The sequence below is a fragment of the Lepidochelys olivacea genome (genome assembly GCF_965140295.1).
Source record: "Lepidochelys olivacea isolate rLepOli2 genome assembly, chromosome: 1".
NCBI classification, from domain to species: domain Eukaryota; kingdom Metazoa; phylum Chordata; order Testudines; family Cheloniidae; genus Lepidochelys; species Lepidochelys olivacea.
The window spans coordinates 155,534,281-155,554,282 of NC_140411.1; the positions used below are offsets into that span (position 1 = coordinate 155,534,281).

Genomic DNA, 20,002 nt, shown 5'->3' on the forward strand with positions numbered 1-20,002 from the left:
TACTTGCTGGCAAGAATACTGTGGGATACTGTATCAAAAGCTTTGCTAAAGTCAAGATATATCGCGTCCACTGCTTTCTCCATATCCACAGCGCCAGTTATCTCATCATAGAAGGCAATCAGGTTGGTCAGGCATGACTTCCCCTTGGTGAATCCATGTTGACTGTTCCAGGTCACTTTCGTCTCCTCCAAGTGCTTCAAAATGGTTTCCTTGAGGACCTGCTCCATGATTTTTCCAGGGACTGAGGTGAGGCTGACCGGTTTGTAGTTCTTCCCAGGGTTCTTCTTCTTCCCATTTTTAAAGATGGGCACTATATTTGCCTTTTTCCAGTTGTCTGGGACCTCCCCCAATCTCCACGAGTTTTCAAAGATAATGGCTAATGGATCTGCAATCACATCAGCCAATTCCCTCAGATGCATTAGATCTGCAATCAGACCTGTGTGGGTGGACCTTTATGCCTGCGCAGAGCCCATATGAGCCTCTACAGATCAGTTTGCAAGTTCCCAGATTTTAACACACTGGTACTGGACAGCAGTGGAATTAAGCAAGATGGCAAATCTCTCCTCTCACAGCTGTTGGAGGTGCTCCATAGGGACTGTGGCTTTGCGTATTATGCTTATACTGTACCAAGACAATCTCAACTGTAGTTTCATCTTCTGACTGACAGTGAGAAAAATCACTGGCCTTTTGGTTCCCGGTATCCTGGAATTTTGTCTTGGGGTACAACAGACATAACTGGATGTTAACTCAACTCTTGCTGCTGGGTTTTTGAACAGTTATTTGCAGGAGGTTGAAAAATCCTGACTTTCCCTTTCTGTTGGAATAGGTTCAACTAGCTTGGAACCTTGTGTCACTAAGCAAATGTGCACAGTGATGTATATCTGTGTAAATAATGATTATTTAGTAGCATTCTCTGAAAAGGTGAAATCCACCCACATAATGCCTAAGGAATCAGTGTCTATGCAGGTAGAAGGCACTAGAGATTAAGTTGATCCCAGCGCCAGGACATAGATCTGCAGTGATGTGTAGTGCTCTCCCACCTTTCTGACAAACTACAGGTTAGAATAGCAGCACCAGTGAGGGGGTGTCTTGAACACCAGATCTGCATGCACATGTTTCCTCTGTGCTTCTTCACCTGGCTGTCATCTTTCACAGCCTTCTGTGTCTCCTGGAGCTGAACCAGGAGAGAGGTCTTCTCTACTGTAAATGTGGGAGTGCAGCCACTCTGCTGCAGGCCCCCTGCACATCCTCTACGCAGGGCTTACAAAGTGTGGAGGCCTTACACTGGCCTCTGCACAATGGGTGGATTTCACACAAAAGCCCCTGACCCTGCCGCTCACAACACATGGGTAGGCCTACACATGTATTGTAAACTTCAGGGTTGGGACCGAAGTTTGCACATAAATGGTGTTCTCCACGGACCACTTTAGGAACAACCTCCCACTCCCCTGACACACACACACTTTGTAAATGAGACTGTTTCTTGAAAGGATATCCTAAGATTAAATCTGACACATTGATCCTCTCCTGTCTCCTCTTTTCCCAGCTCCTCTCACTCCTGTCCAATTTTGCCAGGGCGGGGGGGGGGGGGATCGAATAAAGTATTGACTACTGTGCCTAATGATTTTTAAAAATATAAGTCAAAAACCTTTTCCCTTATTTTGTAGTAATGAAGAGTGAAGCTTTCCACCCTGTATTTTGTAATGTATCTCTGAGCCTGTATACTGTACTATTCTACAGCAATAAAAATCAAATTAACAAACAAGAGTTTAGAATGGAAACTATATTTCAACTTTGATGGTGCACTAGACTTTTTTTGCTTTCACATTTTATTGTTGTATTATGTATAAAGGCCATGTAATTAAAAAAGAGACTGAGGGATTCTACTGATTTTTAAGCTTAAAAATAACAGCAATATCAATGACGTCACTGATTTTTGATGGAGAACTCTCTGGAGGACTTGAGAAATAGAGTAGGACAATGATATCATAATAGCCTGCAAACTGATCTCCAGCTTTTCCAGCCCTCTGCTGTGGGAGGGGATATTGACTTCTTCACAGAGGCCCTGTCCACACTAAGATTTTCTAAAAATCTCCCAGCATTGTTAACAATGCTTCAGCTCCACTGGTGTTAGTAACACTGAAAGCACTAGTGTGATGGGCTGTTGGCTGACACATGCATTAACACTATGTCAATTAGTCCTGCTTGAAGCAGGACCAGATGGCACAGTGTAAAAGCACCTGAGCTCTGCCTATACTAGGGCACCCACCACTGGTTTTATTAGTAGAGCTGCATTGGTGGTAGGGCACTGGTGGGAGATATCCTGTAAAAATGCAAGTGCAGGCAAAACCCAAGTGTGGAACTGAAGAGGAATTCCACTCTTGTAGAGTTTAAGAGCTCTGCAGGAACTTAGCTTCAGGCTTCAGCCCTCTACAGCTCCTAAGCGAAGTATAAACATACCTATTGTCCCTGCTCACAAGGACCAGATGGGTTTCTTGCTATGTAATTCTGCAGTAGTGTAGACAGGTTCACAGATTGATAGTTGTAAGGCGGTGGCAAAAGAAACTCTTGACCTGGTAGTTGCAACATCTCTTCCTGCAGGAAGAATCTTTAACAGGGCAGCATGAAGTATTCTGTATAAAAAAGGTTTTATGTATAAATAACTCCCTGGTGACAAGGGTAACAAATGAAGGTAATATATCAGAGACCTTTAGACTATTACAAATTATGAGGCAGGGGATAGGTTATGCCCTGTCAAATCTTCCATTATGAAACCTTAATTATATCTCATATCTGCAAAGGGGCAAACCAACTATTATATCAACACAGAGGGACAAGTGGTAATGCTTCCATTCACAGTGTAATGGGTCTAAAGAAGTTATAGATGTGCTGTGGTGTCAAAATAATTTTTTTGAAAGTATCAATTGACATCAAATTTCCTTTGAGATGGCTAAGCACCTCTTGATAAAAAGATTCATACTATTAAGAGCCACATTTTCAAAAGATGGAAATTCAGTGAGCTGAAACCCATGGAGCCACAGGATCTCATTATCCTTAACTGTTAAAACAAATGGATTTGAAATTGAGTTTCTGAAGACTGGTGACTTATGTGAAATAAATTAATTGTCTCAGTTCTGTTGCTGCTGGTCAGCTGTCCATATTACAAAACACCATCCCAACTGCCACCAACTAGAATCCTCCATGCCAGGGGTTCTGTGTGTTCCCCTGATTCCCAGGACTCTATATGCCACCCTTTCCCTCTGTAACAATATGCAAGTGCCAGCAGACACTTTCAGGCAGCATACTGTTTCTTGGGGGAAACTGTTTGAAAGCAACACCTCCTAGGAAACTGTCTGAGAAGCCATGAAGCAGAAGAAGCCATGATGTAAGCAGCCACAATAAAGCTGGAGTTTGTAAATGAACCTTGTGACAGAGTGAGATCTTAAAATGCAAATGAACCAGACACAAAGCATAAAACATGGTGGCAGTGGTAATTAAATCTGAAACGGCAGGAGAGAACATTCAGAGCTTCACTGCAGAGGGCAGAATACTTCTGTGAGTACATTGTTTGTCTTACGAGAAAAGGCTAATAACAGAAAATGGAGAGTCTGAATGCTTCAGGGACATTAAATCTGCAAGCTAAGAATTTAGCTCAGGCATGTAAGAGCTGAAAAGAGGAATTTTAACCTCTATGTAGTTATTGCTCTGGCAGATAGAGGATGCTGTGAAAATGAAACTGTTTTATTACCATATTGGAGAAAGAGGGAGAAAGATAAGTGAGACTTTGTGCATGGAAATTCCCGAAGCTCAACGCACCTTAGAAAGAATAACAGGCTGTTTTGATATTCACTGAAACCCCAAGAAGCAGTTGCAGAGAGTATAGATGAGTACAGCATTGATTTAAAAGTGCTAGCAGCCAGTTCTAATTTTGGAATTATTAAAGATTCATTAATAAGAGATTGGACAGCATGTGGGATGAAACTCGTTAAGTATGAGAGCAGTTGCTGAGGGAAGCTGACTTGATTTGGGGGAGAAACTTGGAAATATGTAGGGCTGCAGAGCTATACAAAAGACGATTAGAAGCCTGGAAAGGCAGGCAGAAGAAACTGCCCACACAGTATATAAGAGAAATAAAAAACAGATACAACATCAGTAGATGACAACAGTACAGGCACATGCAAATACTGTGGGAGAAAACATGTGAAATAGAACAAAAATAAGTGTCTGACTTATGAGAAAAAATGCCACATCTATGACAAATTTAATCATTTTGCAGCCATGTGTATGTCCAGAGAAAAGAAAAACAAATCCAAGGCACACAGAGTAACTGAAGAGAACAATATTGAGTATGAGGACGTTATGTAGGTGACTGAATAGCGGGTAAACACAGTGAAAGGAGACCGACCCTAATAAGCACAAGAAACGGTTGTATGCAGTCATGTTACTCGGCAAGAAAGTGATACGATTTCAGTTAGATTGTGGTGCAAATTGTAACATTATCCCAATCAATCTGGTGAACCCAGACATATGATTGGAAGAGACTAACCAGCTGTTAACAATGTACAATCATACCACATTAAAGCCCATGGGAAAATGTAAAATTTAATTAAGAAATCCAAGGAGCAAAAAGAAATACAGACTGGATTTTGTGGTCATAGATGGTGAGACAGCAGTACCACTTCTGGGCAGCAAGGATGCCCAAGCCATGAACCTGATAAAAGTACAGTTCCAGAACATAATGAAAGCAGATAGCAGGGTAACTGAAGATACCTTGGATGGTATTACCTGGGCCCAGAAGATGATATAGAGGGCGCATACAAGTGCGTTTCAGGGAGATGGACAGTGAGATGCTTTTTATAAAATAGAGACTGACACCGGTGTGAAGCCATTTAAATTGCCAAAAAGAAAAAAGTACCCAGTGCATTACTACAGCCATTAAATGAGGAACTGCTGAGCCTATGGAATCATACGGCCTGTAGAGAAGAACACAGACTGGATAAGCAGTCTCATGGTGGTAAGAAAACCATCTGGAAAACTGAAAATATGCATAGACCCAAAGCCTTTAAATGAAGCCTTGAAATGGGAGCATTTCCCTCTGCCAACAATTGAGGACCATTATTGAGGACAACTGAGGACTGATATTACCAAATCTGACTAAAGCGAGACTTTTTACAGTATGCAATATAAAGAAGAGATTGGGATATTGAACTGGATGAAGAATCACATTACTTACAACAAGAAAAGGAGTACTTGTGGCACCTTAGAGACTAACCAATTTATTTGAGCATAAGCTTTCGTGACCTACAGCACACTTCATCGGATGCATGCTGTGGAAAGCCACAGTATGCATCCGATGAAGTGAGCTGTAGGTCACGAAAGCTTATGCTCAAATAAATTGGTTAGTCTCTAAGGTGCCACAAGCACTCCTTTTCTTATTACTTACAACCAACTCCATTTGGCAGATACCAATCAATGGTTAAAGATGCTAGTAGGAATCAGTCCGAGACAGAGGTATTCCAGAGCAGATTGACCCAAGCACTGGAGGACTTGATGGAAATCCAGACAATATCAGATGTGCTGATAGTGGGAGAGGGTAACAATCCAGAACAAACGCAACGAGATCATGACTACAAATTACTACAATTTTTAAAGCGATACATAAAAAAGAATATTAAATTGAATTTAGCAAGCTCAGGTTGACCATAACCAAGGTGCCACAGATTGGACATTTGTTGACCTCCAAAGGCCTGAAAGTAGACCCTGAGAAAGTGAGGGCAATTAGAGAAATACCAAGACCCAGCAATGTTAGAGGAGTCCAAAAATTCCTGGCAATGCCAATTATATGATAAAGCTTTTCAACCATCTGTCTGAGAGCTGCGAAATCCTGAGACAGCTGACACACGAAAACACCTTATGGGAATGGACAGACCAACACAAGCAAGCATTCCAGAAAGTAAAACATGATTGAGGAGGCTCTCGTTCTGAAATATGACAATACAGAGAAACCCCTGATGCTGCAATGTGATGCATCCGAGTTGGGGTGTCAGGCTACCATGTTGCAAGGAGGACAAACTGTTGTGATTACAAGCACAGCATTGTCTGTGACAGAGAAGGGCTATGCTCACATTGAAAAAGAGTTGTTAGCAATACTCTTTGGAATGGAAAAAAATCACCAATATACTTACAGTTGCACTGTGGATATATGATCTGACCATACACCTCTCAAAAGCATTTGGATGAAAGCCATTACTCAGTATAGCAAAGTGCTTACAGCAGACAATGATAGGACTTCAGATGTACGACATACAGATCAAGTATTGCTCAGGCAGAGACTTGGTTTTGGTGCACATCTTAGGCCCATGAATACTTGCCAGAACCCAGTAAGGAAGGATCTGCAGAGACTGAGAGGGAGAAAATAAATATGGTACAGTCCCTACCTATCTTGGAAGAAAGGCTGAGAGATATACATAGAGATACAGTGCAAGAGAGAATGCTGCAGACATTGAAACTCATGATCCCACAAGGATGGTGAGAGACAAAAGACCAAGTACTTAGAAAGGTAACACCATTCTTTCAGTAGAGAGACAAATTGTGCGTACAGATGATGTTATATTTCAGGGAAAAAGAGTAGTTATTTCAGCAGCTCTAAAGAATGAGATTATGCACAAAGTTCATTCATCACAATCTGGGAATTGAAGGTTGCTTAAAGTGAGCAAGAGAGACTTTATACTGGCCAGAAATGAATGAGCAATTTATGGATATTCATGTAAAAGTGTGAGGTATACAGATCCTGGGAAGACTGTCAACCAAAAGAGACCCTGCGGCAACAAAAATTCCAGAAAGACCATGGGCAAAGATGGGAGTGGATTTGTTTTACCTTTGGGGATGAAGGATACATGATTGTTGTGGACTATTTTTCCAGGTTCTGGGAGATAGACTATTTACCAAACCAGGACCCAGAACAGTCATATGGAAAAGAAAAGCACACTTTGCATGGAATCGCATACCAGGTATCATGTTTTCTGATAACAGACCACAGTTTGTTTCAGAAGAGTTCCAGAAGTTCAGTAAGAACTGGGATTTTGATCACATAACATCTTCACCAGGGTATCCTCAAAGCAACAGCAAAGTAGATTCAGCAGTAAAAACTGGTAAAGTAACTGTTGAGAAAAGCAAAAACTGCACATGCTGACCCATACTTAGCACTGCTAGATCATAGGAATACTCCCCCACAAGACCTAAATTGTACCCGTCCCAAAGACTGATGAGCCAGAGAACGAAGACACTCTTGCTGACAATCAGAAGGTTGTTAGAGCTTGGGTACTGCGGTGCTTCCCTTGGCGACTATGGAGGAACCAACAGAAAAAGACAAGTGTTTTACTATAACAGATCTGCCAGATCTGGAGTCAGATGACAAAGAGCATATACAACCATTAACAAAACAGGATAAGTTCTGGCACAAAGCTACAGTGGTGCAAGCAGGAAACCAGAGGTTTCATCTAGTCAACATGAACAATGGACAGATAGTGAGGTGAAACTGTAGGCACCTCAAGAAAACAAAAGAAACCTCTAATGACAATACAGACAACACATGCTAGTGTTCTACTGCAGGAGAATCCCAAGCCAGAGTTGTAGAAGAAGACAGTGTCAGAGGCCTACCAAAGGAAAAACAGGAAGAAGAGGGTCTTTTGGTGGAGACTCCAAGAACACCAAGCCTAGAGACTGTAGTTGACCAGATAGGAGGAAGACAGCACCAGGGCGGTACCAGTGAATCACACTGTACTAGAGGAGGGCAGATTGTTAACAGATCTGCTCATCTGGGGGATTTTGTGTGATGGACTTCCCAGTTGGACAGTTATATAGCTAAACAAACTCGTAAGGTGATGAATGCAGTAACTGCAAGAATGGTGAGAATCAGAACGGAATATGTTAGATTAGATTATCAGTTATTGCTGGGGTCAGGTGCTAGACAGTTTTCTTTTAAAGAGAACGGATGTAACCATATGAAAGCTAGCAGCCCCTTTCAGGCAGCATATTTTCTGTGGGAAACTGTTTGGAAGCGACACCTCCTGGGGAACTGTTTGAGAAGCTATGAGGCTGAAGAAGCCATGTTGTAAGCAGCCACAATAAAGCTGGAGATTGTTAATTAAATTTGTGTCAGAGTGAGATCTCATATGGCAGATAATCCAGACACAACAAAGCATAAAATCACATCAGGAACTCTGTATACTCCCTCCCCCTACGGCAGTGGCTTTGGGTGCCCCCGTGAAGGGGTCCACTCACTGCTGGTGCTTCGGTGTGGCCAGGCATGACATAGCAGCTCTCTCTCCACTGCAGGTCTCACACTAATGGCTGCTCCACTTCTGCAGCAACATGCCTCTTTCTGTGACTTGGCCCTCTGACCAGGTCACTTAAAAGTCTCTCCCCTTCCAGGGTTGTCTGTGAACAAAAAGCCAGGGGAATTAATGTAAATAAACTGAATTAATAAGAGTCGGAGGGGAATGAATCCCGCTCAGGGTGTGTCGAATCTGGCCCTCATTTCCCTCAGGGATGGCTTCAGGCAGTGGTTGTCTGGGAAGCTCCTACATTCAGTCAGTCCTTTGCTCAGGGGCTGAGGGTTGACAGTCTGTCCTCTTCCCAGATATACCCACAAGTGAGCTGCTCTGCCCCCTTTTTAATCTTCTCCTCCAGCCTGTGCATGCCTTGCAGGTCTGGCAGGCTAAGCCCAGAGCAGCCCCCTAACCCCTGGTTGTCGAGTGGGGAGTTTGTATACCAATCACACCTACTGTCATTTCTTTTGTTTCTGGCTCTGAGATAAGTCATTCAGGGTGTCAATATTTGAGATGGGGGTATTGTTACTGTGGAAGGTGGTAATGGCTGCCTTAACTGGATTCTGTGATCAATCTGGTTGAGACTGGTGGCTCTAACCAGGTGTCGGGGCTTTGTGTGTCCCCAGTTCTTCCATTTTCCCAATTTTCCCCTAAATCAATAAAATTCTGCCCAATGATGCCTTGAATATTCCCTGAAATTTTGCAGTTGATTGGACATGGTATTCAAATGTTATCATGATTCAGATGAGCAGAGAAATGCCTTTGAATTTAGTTTAAGGCCTCATAAGCTCAACCAATTATTCACACTGGAAGAACTTTAAAAAATAATGGTAATAATTTACGTTATTTATTTACTTTTTACATTGCACTTAAAACTATCAACTTTAAATCTAGACAATTAAAAATCAAAATCAAAAGTAGCTTCATGAACTACCCCTTCTTCTGACCCGCCCTTGCTACTTTTTGTGGTTGGGCAATCATATCTTCTTATTTTATTTTTTCCCTGTTGCTGTGTGAAAATCCCATAAAAATAACAGGGGAAACTGATGCTAATAATGCTGCGGACAGTTCCATATGGGCAGACCCCATGTTATGTACAGAGCAGCTTGCAGGATTGCAGCCTGAGTGACTGGCTATACATAAAGGGCTAGATTCACAAAGGTACTTAAGTGTTGCAATATCTAACCCCTATGTGCTCTGCTGCCTGGTGGAATTTTCGGCCCTGAGTGAGGCACCCAGGTTCTCCTTGCATTGTGTGGCCAGACTTAGGCATCCAAGAAAGGAAGTCTCAGAAGCCAACATGAGCAGGGTGTCACCTAAGTTAACCAGGAATGAAATGCACAAAACAGGGGCAGGGCATAGGACCAAATCTTCAAAGATATTTAGGTTCCTGACCAATGGACTGGAGGGAGGTGCCTTGTTCTGCTTGAGATTCTGAGCTGTGAATGCTCTCCTAGAGTAGGGAATCTAAACCAGCCCTTTCTTGTGAAAAAAACAGCAAGACCAACAACAGCCCATTGGATAGGGTGCTCACCTGGAATGTGGGAGGCACAGACTGAAATTCCAGCACTGCTTGATTTGGAGCAGAGACTTGAGCACTGGTCTCTCGCAGCTCAGGTGAGTGTCCAAACCAGCACGCTATTAGGTATTCTGGGGTGGGCTTCTCTCACTCTCTCCTGTTGGAAATGTTCCATTTTGTGTTAAATAAAAAATGGTTACCTACCTTTCTGTAACTGTTGTTCTTTGAGTCCATACCACTGTAGTTGCGTGCCTCGTGCTCAGTTGTCAGACAACTCTTTTCCTCAACAGTACCCATCAGGGTGGCTCAAGCACCCTCTGTCACCACACAACACTGTGTGCTGGTAAAAAAGGGCAGAGTTGACCAGAACCCTTCTCAGTTCCTTTGTACTGGATAGACTCAAACAGAGAAAGGAAAGAGGATGGATCATGGAATGGACATGTGCAACACATCTCAAAGAACAACAGTTATAGGAAGCTAGGTGACCAGTTTTTCTTGAGTCTTTGCACATGTCCATTCTACTGTTGGTGATTACAAGCAGACAAACATGGAGGTGGGCTCAGCCTCTACCTGAACAGTGATTATAAGCAGTAGTGAGCTGGAGCCGGTTCGCACCGGTTCGCGCGAACCAGTTAAATTTTGAAGCAGTTTTAGAACCGGTTGTTAACCTGCTTCCCTGCAGGGGGCGCTGAGGCTTTGATAGGCTCCAGCCAGGAAGTGATGTAATTCCTCCTCCGGCCACCGGGGGCGCTGCGGGAGCCATGTGGGCTGCTGCCTGGCCCTGGGCACAAACCCTGTTGCTGCTGCTGCTCCCCTAGCCCTGGGGCTCCCGATGCTGCCTGGTGGGTCCCCGGCTGCTCTGCTGGACCTGGGCTGCGTCCTGCTGCTCTCCTCGTGAGTACCCACCACCCTGCCCGCAGCCAGTCCCTGCCTCCAGCCACCCCCGCACCCCCTGCCTGCAGCCAGCCCCTGCCTCCAGCCACCCCCTGCCTGCAGCCAGCCCCCGTCTCCAGCCACCACCGCACCCCCTGCCTGCAGCCATCCCCCGTCTCCAGCAACCCCCTGCCCTGCCTCCAGCCACCCGCGCACCCCCCTGCCTGCAGCCAGCCCCTGTCTCCAGCCACCCCCTGCCCTGCCCGCAGCCAGCCCCTTCCCACAGCCAGCCCCTGCCTCCAGCCACCCCTGCACCCCCTGCCCTGCCCGCAGCCAGCCCCTGCCTCCAGCCACCCCCGCACTCCCTGCCTGCAACCAGCCCCTGCCGCACCCTCTGTCCTGCCTGCAGCCAGCCCCTACCTCCAGTCAGCCCCTGCCCTGTCTCCAGCCAGCCCCACACCCCCTTGCCTCCAGCCAACCCTGCACTCTCCTGTCTCCAGCCAGCCCCGCACCCCCTGCCTCCAGCTAGCCCTGCCCCATGCCCCTGTCTCCAGCCAGCTCTGCACCCCCTGTCCTGCAGTTCCCAGGGCAGTAACCCTGCACACCTGCTTCAATGAGGGGGGCAGGGAGCAGCTGGGACCCACACATGTGCACACCCTAGGGTGACCAGACAGCAAGTGTGAAAAATCAGGACAGGGGACTAATAGGAGCCTATATAAGAAAAAGACCCCAAAATCGGGACTGTCCCTATAAAATCGGGACATCTGGTCACCCTAGCACACCCCCAGGGAGTGGCGGGGACCCACACATGTGAAACGGAGCTCATTTCTAGCTCAGGCCCATCTTTTTAAAAAAGAACTTTAGGCAGGGTTAACATACATCCGTATTTTCCTGGACAGGTCAGGCTTTTTGGTTCTTAAATCGCTGCCCAGGAATTTAAAAATTCCTCCTGGGAATGGTAACCCTGTTGGTACAAAAAATACATAACGGGGCACATCCCTTAAATCAGAACTTTTTATAGGGAACCGGTTCTTAAGATTTTGGCAGCTCATCACTGATTATAGGACAACCTGCCTGAAATTGGCATCGTCCCTAGACTGATGGGAACTGGCATAATGAGAAGCAAAAGTGTGGACCAATGACCAAGTTGCTACTTCACAAATGTCTATGATCAGTACGTGCACCAAGAAAGCTACTGAAGATGCCTGGAAGCAAGTAGAATATGCCAGTACTCTAGCTGGCGGGGTTATATTAGCCAATTAGTAGCATAAAAGAATGCATGAAGAGATCCAGATAATCAAGATGAGATTTATCTGAGTGGAAACTGGTTGGTCCTTAGCTCTGTCCACAACAAATAACTGCATGGAGGATCTAAATGACTTACTATGCGCCAGGTAGAAAGTTAAAGCCCTTTTCACATGCAGTGAATGAAGTCTCTCCTCATCTCCATATGCATGGGGGTTTTGGAAGAAAGTCAGCAAATAGCCTGCCCGGTTAACATGAAAATTAGAGATTACCATCATGTGAAATTTTGTGTGAGGGCGAAGATAAACTTTATCCTTATGGAAAACTGTATAAGGGGACTCTAGGGCTCTCAACTCGCCCACCCTTCTGACTGAGGTAATGGCAAATAAAAATGCTACCTTCATAGAGAGGTGGAGCAGAGAGCAAGTTGCAAGCGGTTCAAATGGTGGTCCCATCAACTTTGCTTGGACCAAGTTCAGATCCCAAGGATGTATAGCATCTTGCACATGTGGGTACAATCTGACCAATCCATTTAGGAATCTGGTAATGATAGGTTTGAGAAAAAGGGATCTATTATCCACTGAGGTATGGCAGGCTGAACTAGCTGCCAGATGTAGTCTTACAGAGCTAATCGCCGAACTCTGATGTTTTACACACAGGAGATAGTCCAGTATGAGGTTCAAGGGTGCATGGTGTAAGGATACACCTTTCTGACAGGACCACATGGAGAAGCACTTCCATTTAGCCAGGTACGTGCCCCAGTTGAGGGTTTTCTACTATTCCGAAACACATTCTGAACATCCTTAGAACAGGATTTCTCCAAAGGTATTAACCATGAAACATCCATACTGTCAGATGGAGGGCTCGCAGGTTGGGATGGAGCAGGCAGCCGTGATCCTGAGAAACCATGTTTGGCTCCAGTGTGAGAGACAACAGAGGCTTGATTGAGAAGGACAGTAGGGTTGAGTGCCAGTGTTGTTGGGGCCACGCCGGTGCTATAAGGATGAGATGCACATGGTTTTGTTTAGGAGTACTTGTGGCACCTTAGAGACTAACCAATTTATTTGAGCATGACCTTTCGTGAGCTACAGCTCACTTCAGACTAACACGGCTGTTACTCTGAAACCTGTCATGGTTTTGTTTGACTTTGAACAACACTCTGAGCAGCCAGGGAACCGGAGGGAAGGAGTGTGTCGCTCCAGGGTAGCAGAAAAGCATTTGTCAGTAAGCCTGGGCTGAGACCCGCCCTGGGAACAAAACTGATGGCATTTTCTGTTGGATTTTGTTGCAAATAGGTACACTTGGGAAGTCCCCCAGAGCTGGAAGATGGATCTGGCAATGTCTGGGAGTAAAGACCACTGGTGGTGCTCAGAGAAGGTCCTGGTCAGTTGATCCACCAACTTGTTCTGCTTCCTCGGAAGGTAAGCAGCAAGGTGAATTGCCTCTGGCATAACTGTCCTGAGGTGCTCCTTCCTGTCTATGTAAAACATAGTTGTAGAGTTGTCTGTTAGAATTAACAAGTTCTTTCCTACTATATGTGGGAGGAGAGCTGAATGGGCTAGTCATAAACCATTAGATCCTGAGATGACCAGAGACCTTGAGTCTGCAGGGACCCCATATGAGTCCCCCAGCCCAGGGCTGATGCATCTGTGACTAGAGTTAGGGTTGGTAGCAGGGGGATAAAGGGGATCTCCACACAGACTTTCAGAGGGTGCATCCACCAATCCATAGATGACAAAACTGACAAGGGCATCTAAACCACTTTGTCCAAATGATGACGACTTGGGACACACACTAATACTAGCCATGCTTGCAGATTAATAAGATGCAGCCTGGTGTGTTGAACCACATAGGTACAATGCTGCCATGTGACCCAAGAGACTGAGACAGCTGCATGCCATGGTGAGAAGTTGCAGCACCAAGCCTTGTACTGTTTGGAATCTGGATTGCGGTAGCAAAGCCTTGGCCTTTGTGGAGTCTAAGATTGCTCCAATAAACTCTATCCTCTGTACCGGTTTTAGAATTGACTTGCTCCAATTTACGAGAAGCTCCAGGACGTCGAATGTGGACAAGATGGAGGATACAGTGGATAACACCTGAGCCTCAGACCAATCTCTCATCAACCAGTAGTCCAAGGACAGGAACACATGAACTTCTGATTTTTATAGATGTGCTGCCACCACATCCAGGCACTTTGTGCACACCCGCGGACCAGCTGAGAGACCGAATGGGAGCACTGTGAACTGACAGTGGGATTCATCTGCCACAAATCTGAGAAACTTCCGAAGGTTGTGTCGTATTGCGACATGGAAATAAGCATCCTTTAAATTGAGGGCAATGTACCAGTCCCCCTATTCCAGGGAGGGAATAATCAAGGCTAGAGTAATCATGTGGAATTTTATTTTCTTCAGGAATTTGTTCAACTCTCTTAGATCTAAAATAGGCCTGAGACCTCCTTTTGCTTTGGGGATAAGGAGTTACTGAGAGTAGAAGCCTTTCCCCCAAGGCCCAGTGGGACTTCTTCTATGGATCCTGCCTGAAGAGGCAATTGAACCTTTTGCTGAAGGACGATCTCATGAGAGTGGTGGAGAAGGGGAGTGGGAAGGAGGGGTAGAAATGAACTGAATGAAGGGCATGTGACGTTGCACTCCGTGTTTTATGAAAATATGCTTATGAATGTGAATATAATGTAACTGGAATATGCTTTACGCAAAAGGTCTTTTGTAAGGTATCATTACAAAGCTTATAATTTACTGAGTGTGTTCATCGTATTTGTATGCATGTATCATCCTTGTTTCTGAAGCTAGAAATATGAAGTATAACTCTGAGGTCCTATTGTAACTATACAAAGTGTGGGCCATTAATGGTGGTTTAGAATTTTGATAGCTCCCATTGACTAGGACAATTGGTTGTAGATGGTTTATTTACCTGCAAGCCTTTCTGTGTATGTGTGGGCCAGCCTGTGGGTAATGAAGAATGAGGTCTTACAGTGACATGTGACCGTGTCACATGATACTGGAATCCATCTTAAATCTGGTGTCTGCTGGATGTCTGCTGGAACTAACAAGGACTCTACCAGGGGAAAGGATCGGGCCCAGACTAGGAAGGAGTCTAGTTTGTGAAAGAAGCTTATTGGAACATCTCTGAGGGTGAGATTTTACCTGTAATCAGTTTCTTAATGTATTAGGCTTAGACTTGTGTGTTTCTGCTTTATTTTGCGTGGTGACTTACTTTGTTCTATCTATTACTTGAAACCACTTAAATCCTAGTTTTTATACTTAATAAAATCACTTTTGTTCATGAATGAACCCAGAGTAAGTGATTAATACGTGGGGGGACAAACAGCTGTGCATATCTCTCAATCAGTGTTACAGAGAGAGGACAATTTATGAGTTTACCCTGAATAAGCTTTATACAGAGTAAAACGTATTCATTTGGGGTTTGGATCCCATTGGGGTCTGGGTGCTGGAGATAGGAAACCTGCTGAGCAGTTTTTAGTTAAAGTCTGCAGCTTTGGGGGCGTGGTTCAGACCTGGGTCTGTGTTGCAGCAGGCTAGCATGTCTGGCTCAATAAGGCAGGGTTCTGGAGTCCCAAGCTGGCAGGGAAAACGGGCTCAGAGATAATCTCAGCACGTCAGGTGACAGTCCCAAAAGGATCTCTGTGACTGAACCTGTCACAGGGCATATCCTAGTTCCACCATCCTTAAGACCCACCAATCCGATGTTATGTTGGTCTAAGCACTCAGGAAGTGGGTAAGTGATCTGTAAACAAAAGGTGGGAAACAGATGGAACTAGAGTAACTGATACATTGCCCTTGACCAATGAAACAAAATGTCTGTTTGAACGAGATGTCTGGATGGGATGAGCACACTGATGCTGAAAAAGAGGGTGGCGGATGTTATTTCCTATAACCCTTGCACTTTCTTTTCAGCAGATCTTGAGATTGGGCTGCATTTACATCCTCCAAAGTGTCCTGCATAGCAGTTCTGGCAACTGGCTTGCCCTCATCCACCATTACTGCAAATTTTAGAATGTTCTCCCAGAAGATGAAGTCATAGTGCTCACGAGTCCCTGTTGGTTTGCAATTCTGAGTTGCAGACTACCTGTAGAATGAAGATTGCATCCAAACAAGTCCAGCCTCTTCACATTTTTGCCTTTTAGCATCAGTGCTTCGTGTCATCTCTCCCATTCGTAGCAGCTACCACCATCACCAAGAAATGTCGGGGATAGTGAAAGTACAAATGCTCATTCCCCTTAGAGGGGAAGTAGTACCTCCTTTCTGCTTGCTTTGCTGTGTGGGTTAAGGAGGATCATAGGCATAATCTGACTTCTATATTTGGGGGGGGCAAGGGGCTTAATATGAATCAGTCTAATTTCTGGATTTACTAATTGTTAGTGGTAGTTAAATTACAATGTACTTGAAATCACAAATACAGTTTATGTTCATTATGTAATCACCCTTTTTAAAATTTTAACTTAATTATTTGCCATGTTTACCAGCTACCAGTTAAAAATCAACATTAACATAAAAACAAATTATTGAATAAACAGAACCAGACACTTTCATGTAACTATGAATCATGTCTCCCTGGTTTTAGAGTTACATAAACATTGTCTTAATATAGAAATACTGTATTTATCTTAATGTAGACGCAATTGTCTTTCCCTTCTGTTAGCTTTTCTTGGTTTTAGATATAGTAAAATAATTTGATGGACCTAATTTAAAACAGAGTAATATTTTAATTAAATTAAAACTTTTAAAGGTCACAGAGTCACTTTTCCATAGATGTTTTGCATCATCCTATAGAACAGGGGTGGGCAAACTTTTTGGCCCGAGGGCCACATCAGGGTGCAAAACTGTATGGAGGGCCGGGTAGGGAAAGCTGTGCCTCCCCAACAGCCTGGCCCCTGCCCCCTATCCAGCCCCTCCCACTTCCCGCCCCCTGACTGCCCCCCTCAGAACCCCTGACCCATCCAACCCCCCTGCTCCTTGTCCCCTGCCCCCCCACCCCCTACCCAACCCCTCCTGCTCCCCATCCCGACTGCCCCGCCCCATCCAACCACTCCCTGTCCCCTGACTGCCCCTCAAAACCCCCTGCCCCTTATCCAAACCCCATCCCCCCACCATTCCCTGTTCCCTTACTATGCCTCTCAGAGCAGCAGGAGCTTGCAGCCACGCCACCCAGCAGAAGTGGCGGGCCAGAGTGCTGGTGGCGTGTGGACAGTGGGAGAGGGGCTGGGGACTAGCCTCCCCGACTGGGAACTCAAGGGCTGGATGTGGCCCGTGGGCTGTAGTTTGCCCATCTCTGCTATGGAATGTAATAGAAAATTATATCCTCGATATAGTTTTTTAGAGTAATTTCTCAAGGTGCTTCATCTAATTCCCACTGAAGGCACAGGAGTCTTTGGCAAGGTCTACACTACACCCTTACTGACGTATAACAACATCACTCAAAGATGTGAAAAATCCAACCCGTCTGACATAGTTATATTGACCCTAACCCACCTTGTGTCGACTGCGCTATGTCGGCAGGAGAGCTTCTCTCTTCCATCGGCTTAAAACATCCTCCCCAGACGTGCTACAGCTACATCAGTGCAGCTGCGCTGATGCAAATTTCTTGGGTAGACCTGCCCTTTGACCTCTAGCTCTTTCTATAGGAACTAGAAGAGGCTATAGAGCCCCGTGATGTTTCTAAAGATACCTGTTGGTTCCATCCCTATTCCACACAACTGCTCCACTTGGGTGTCCAGTGAGTGAACTTGGGTCCATTTGTGTATGAGGACCTGAAATCAGATGAACTTCAGTTGAATTCAGCTTTCAGTTTATTCCCCAAATTCCAGGCAAACATGCAGGAGGAGAAGAAAAGGGAAAGCAACATCAACAAAACAAGATTTGTACAGCCCACTCCAAACTGAGATCTCTATCTTGCACATAAGTTCTCCTTATGGCACACGTATCCTGCATGAAGCAGATCTGCTTGCATCACTTGCCACAGAGTTAATCTCATTTTTAATAACCACTTTCAATTTATTAACCTTACTAAACTGAAATGAAATCCTTATATGACATATGTCAAAATATGTCTTTCAGAAAGACTGGTAGATCGGATTTTCTCTTTCCCTATATTTTTAGAAAGAAATACACCCTGTTCTCCTGGGATGGAAGGGCTACTACCTTTTGTTGTTGTTCAATAAAATAAGTCTAAGATGTTTTCTCAGCACAAAACAGACCCTGTCCAGTAATCATGGTTTTCTTCAGCACATGCAATACACACATCAAACAAATGTATTGTTGAAGCCTGCCCCTGCCCCTCCATGCCAGGTGCACCAAGATAGTGAGCAAGAGGAACAGAATCTTGCACGCATCTCCAGCCCTGCCCCACAATCCAGGTGTGGGGCTAGCCTGGCAGGATCCAAGTATGGAGGAAGGGTTAGTGTGGGGGGATCCAAGTGTGAGGTGAGAGAGTTCTGTGTGGGGCAGTCTTGGTTTGGGCTGCTCAGTGTGGGGTCCAAATGCGGGGGGATTGGGGACCTGGGTGCACAGGGGCTCATTGGGGGGGTTCAGGGTGCAGTGGGAATCGGAATCTGTGGGGGGGTTCCAGGTGAAGGTGGCTGGGGCTCAGTGGGGGCTGGGTGCTGAGGGAGGCAGGGTGTGTCAGGGTGGCAAACATTGTAGGGGGAAGTTTAAATCCAAACAAAATGTAGAAGAAAATGAATTAAAACGCTTGTTAACAATACGTTTTCTAGAACCCTTTCCCCTCTAAACACTAAATTTGGGTTCTAAACTACCCAACAGTTTTCCTTTAATCTTAGGCACCAACGATGATGGAGACACACCTACAAACATTTAAATTACATAAATAGACACATCTGGGGGGAAAACAGACATGCTTTTTTAACTCTGTTGAGACACATTCAGCTAGGAGAGCTTTATGGAGGAACAAAGCAGAAGAATGGTAAATATGTTGCTTAAAAACAGAGATAATGCTCCTTAAATAGTTGTTATATGTCTGTGAAAGGGGCTATGTACAATTCATTTGGAAGGTTGTTTGCTTGTACCCAAGTCTGCTAGAGTTTAATCCTAGGAGAGGACTTCAAATTGTAGAGTTTCAATTTTAGGGAAGGTTGGGGGAAGCCTGTGTATGAATTTTGGGGTAGGAGGTGGTTGCAAATCACATTTGAATAGGAGAGAAAATATTTTGATGCACAGGTGTTATAGGGATAGTACAAATAACAGTAGTAAGTCAACCTATGTTTATGATGCGGTAGGAATGCTCTCCTTCCCTGTGTTTGTAGAGGAAGAACCACTGTGAAATGGGTGATGTGGGTGTATGTGCCTCCCCCACCCCCAAGCTAAGGGTGTATCTACATTGTGAAAGTACCCAGGTCAAGTTAGAGCACTCACTTGGGATGGAGGAGACCCAGCTTCATTTTTCCCCCTGCTTACTGGGATGAAAGGATCTGAAGAGGGGACTTCCAGTCCCACCTCTTGGGAGTGTCCGAACCATAGGCTATAAGATATTCTGATGGGAGCGTGTCTTTTTCAGTCTCTTCTGTTGAAGCTGTTCCACAGTGATGGTTAGGACACTTCTCAAGAGGTCAGAGACCCCGGCTCAAATCCTTTTTGCCCATCAGGCAGAGAGGGGATTTGAACCAAGATCGCTGATACCTCAGGTGAGAGCTATAACCACTAACTAGACAAAAGGTTACAAGGGAGGCACCAACTCCTCTGGAGTCTTATATGGTCCGATGATCCAGTACATGTGCTCAGAGCTCACTTACCAGATCAGGTCCTGCAGGCAAGATGGGTAGGGTAATAGCTATCTTCACTGGGCTTGAGGTGCTTGCTGGGGCTTAAGTGTGAGATAGGTGTTTCACACATCCCCAGCAGTATTGTACGTGCCATGGGACCTCAAAGACAGTGGTTCTCAAACTTATTTAATCACCCCCCCCTTTCTTTGTGTCTGTACTAGATTATGCCTTTCCCCCTGCGGCACCTAGCCAACAGTTGCCTCCCTTGGTACCCAGCTCTAA

At 45.0% G+C, this 20,002-nt stretch overlaps 1 long non-coding RNA gene across 2 annotated transcripts; it reads left to right on the forward strand.

Annotated features, from left to right (window-relative positions):
* The first annotated feature begins 3,350 nt into the window (after positions 1 to 3,350).
* LOC311514327 lies at positions 3,351 to 16,464 on the forward strand. Of its 2 annotated transcripts, XR_014709870.1 has the most exons (5): positions 3,351 to 3,555; positions 12,627 to 12,716; positions 13,263 to 13,388; positions 13,989 to 15,116; positions 15,903 to 16,464. It is a non-coding gene; the product is annotated as an uncharacterized lncRNA (long non-coding RNA). The 2 variants fall into 2 exon arrangements; XR_014709871.1 differs by lacking the exon at positions 15,903 to 16,464 and having other exon boundaries at positions 13,989 to 15,271.
* The last annotated feature ends 3,538 nt before the right edge of the window (positions 16,465 to 20,002 follow it).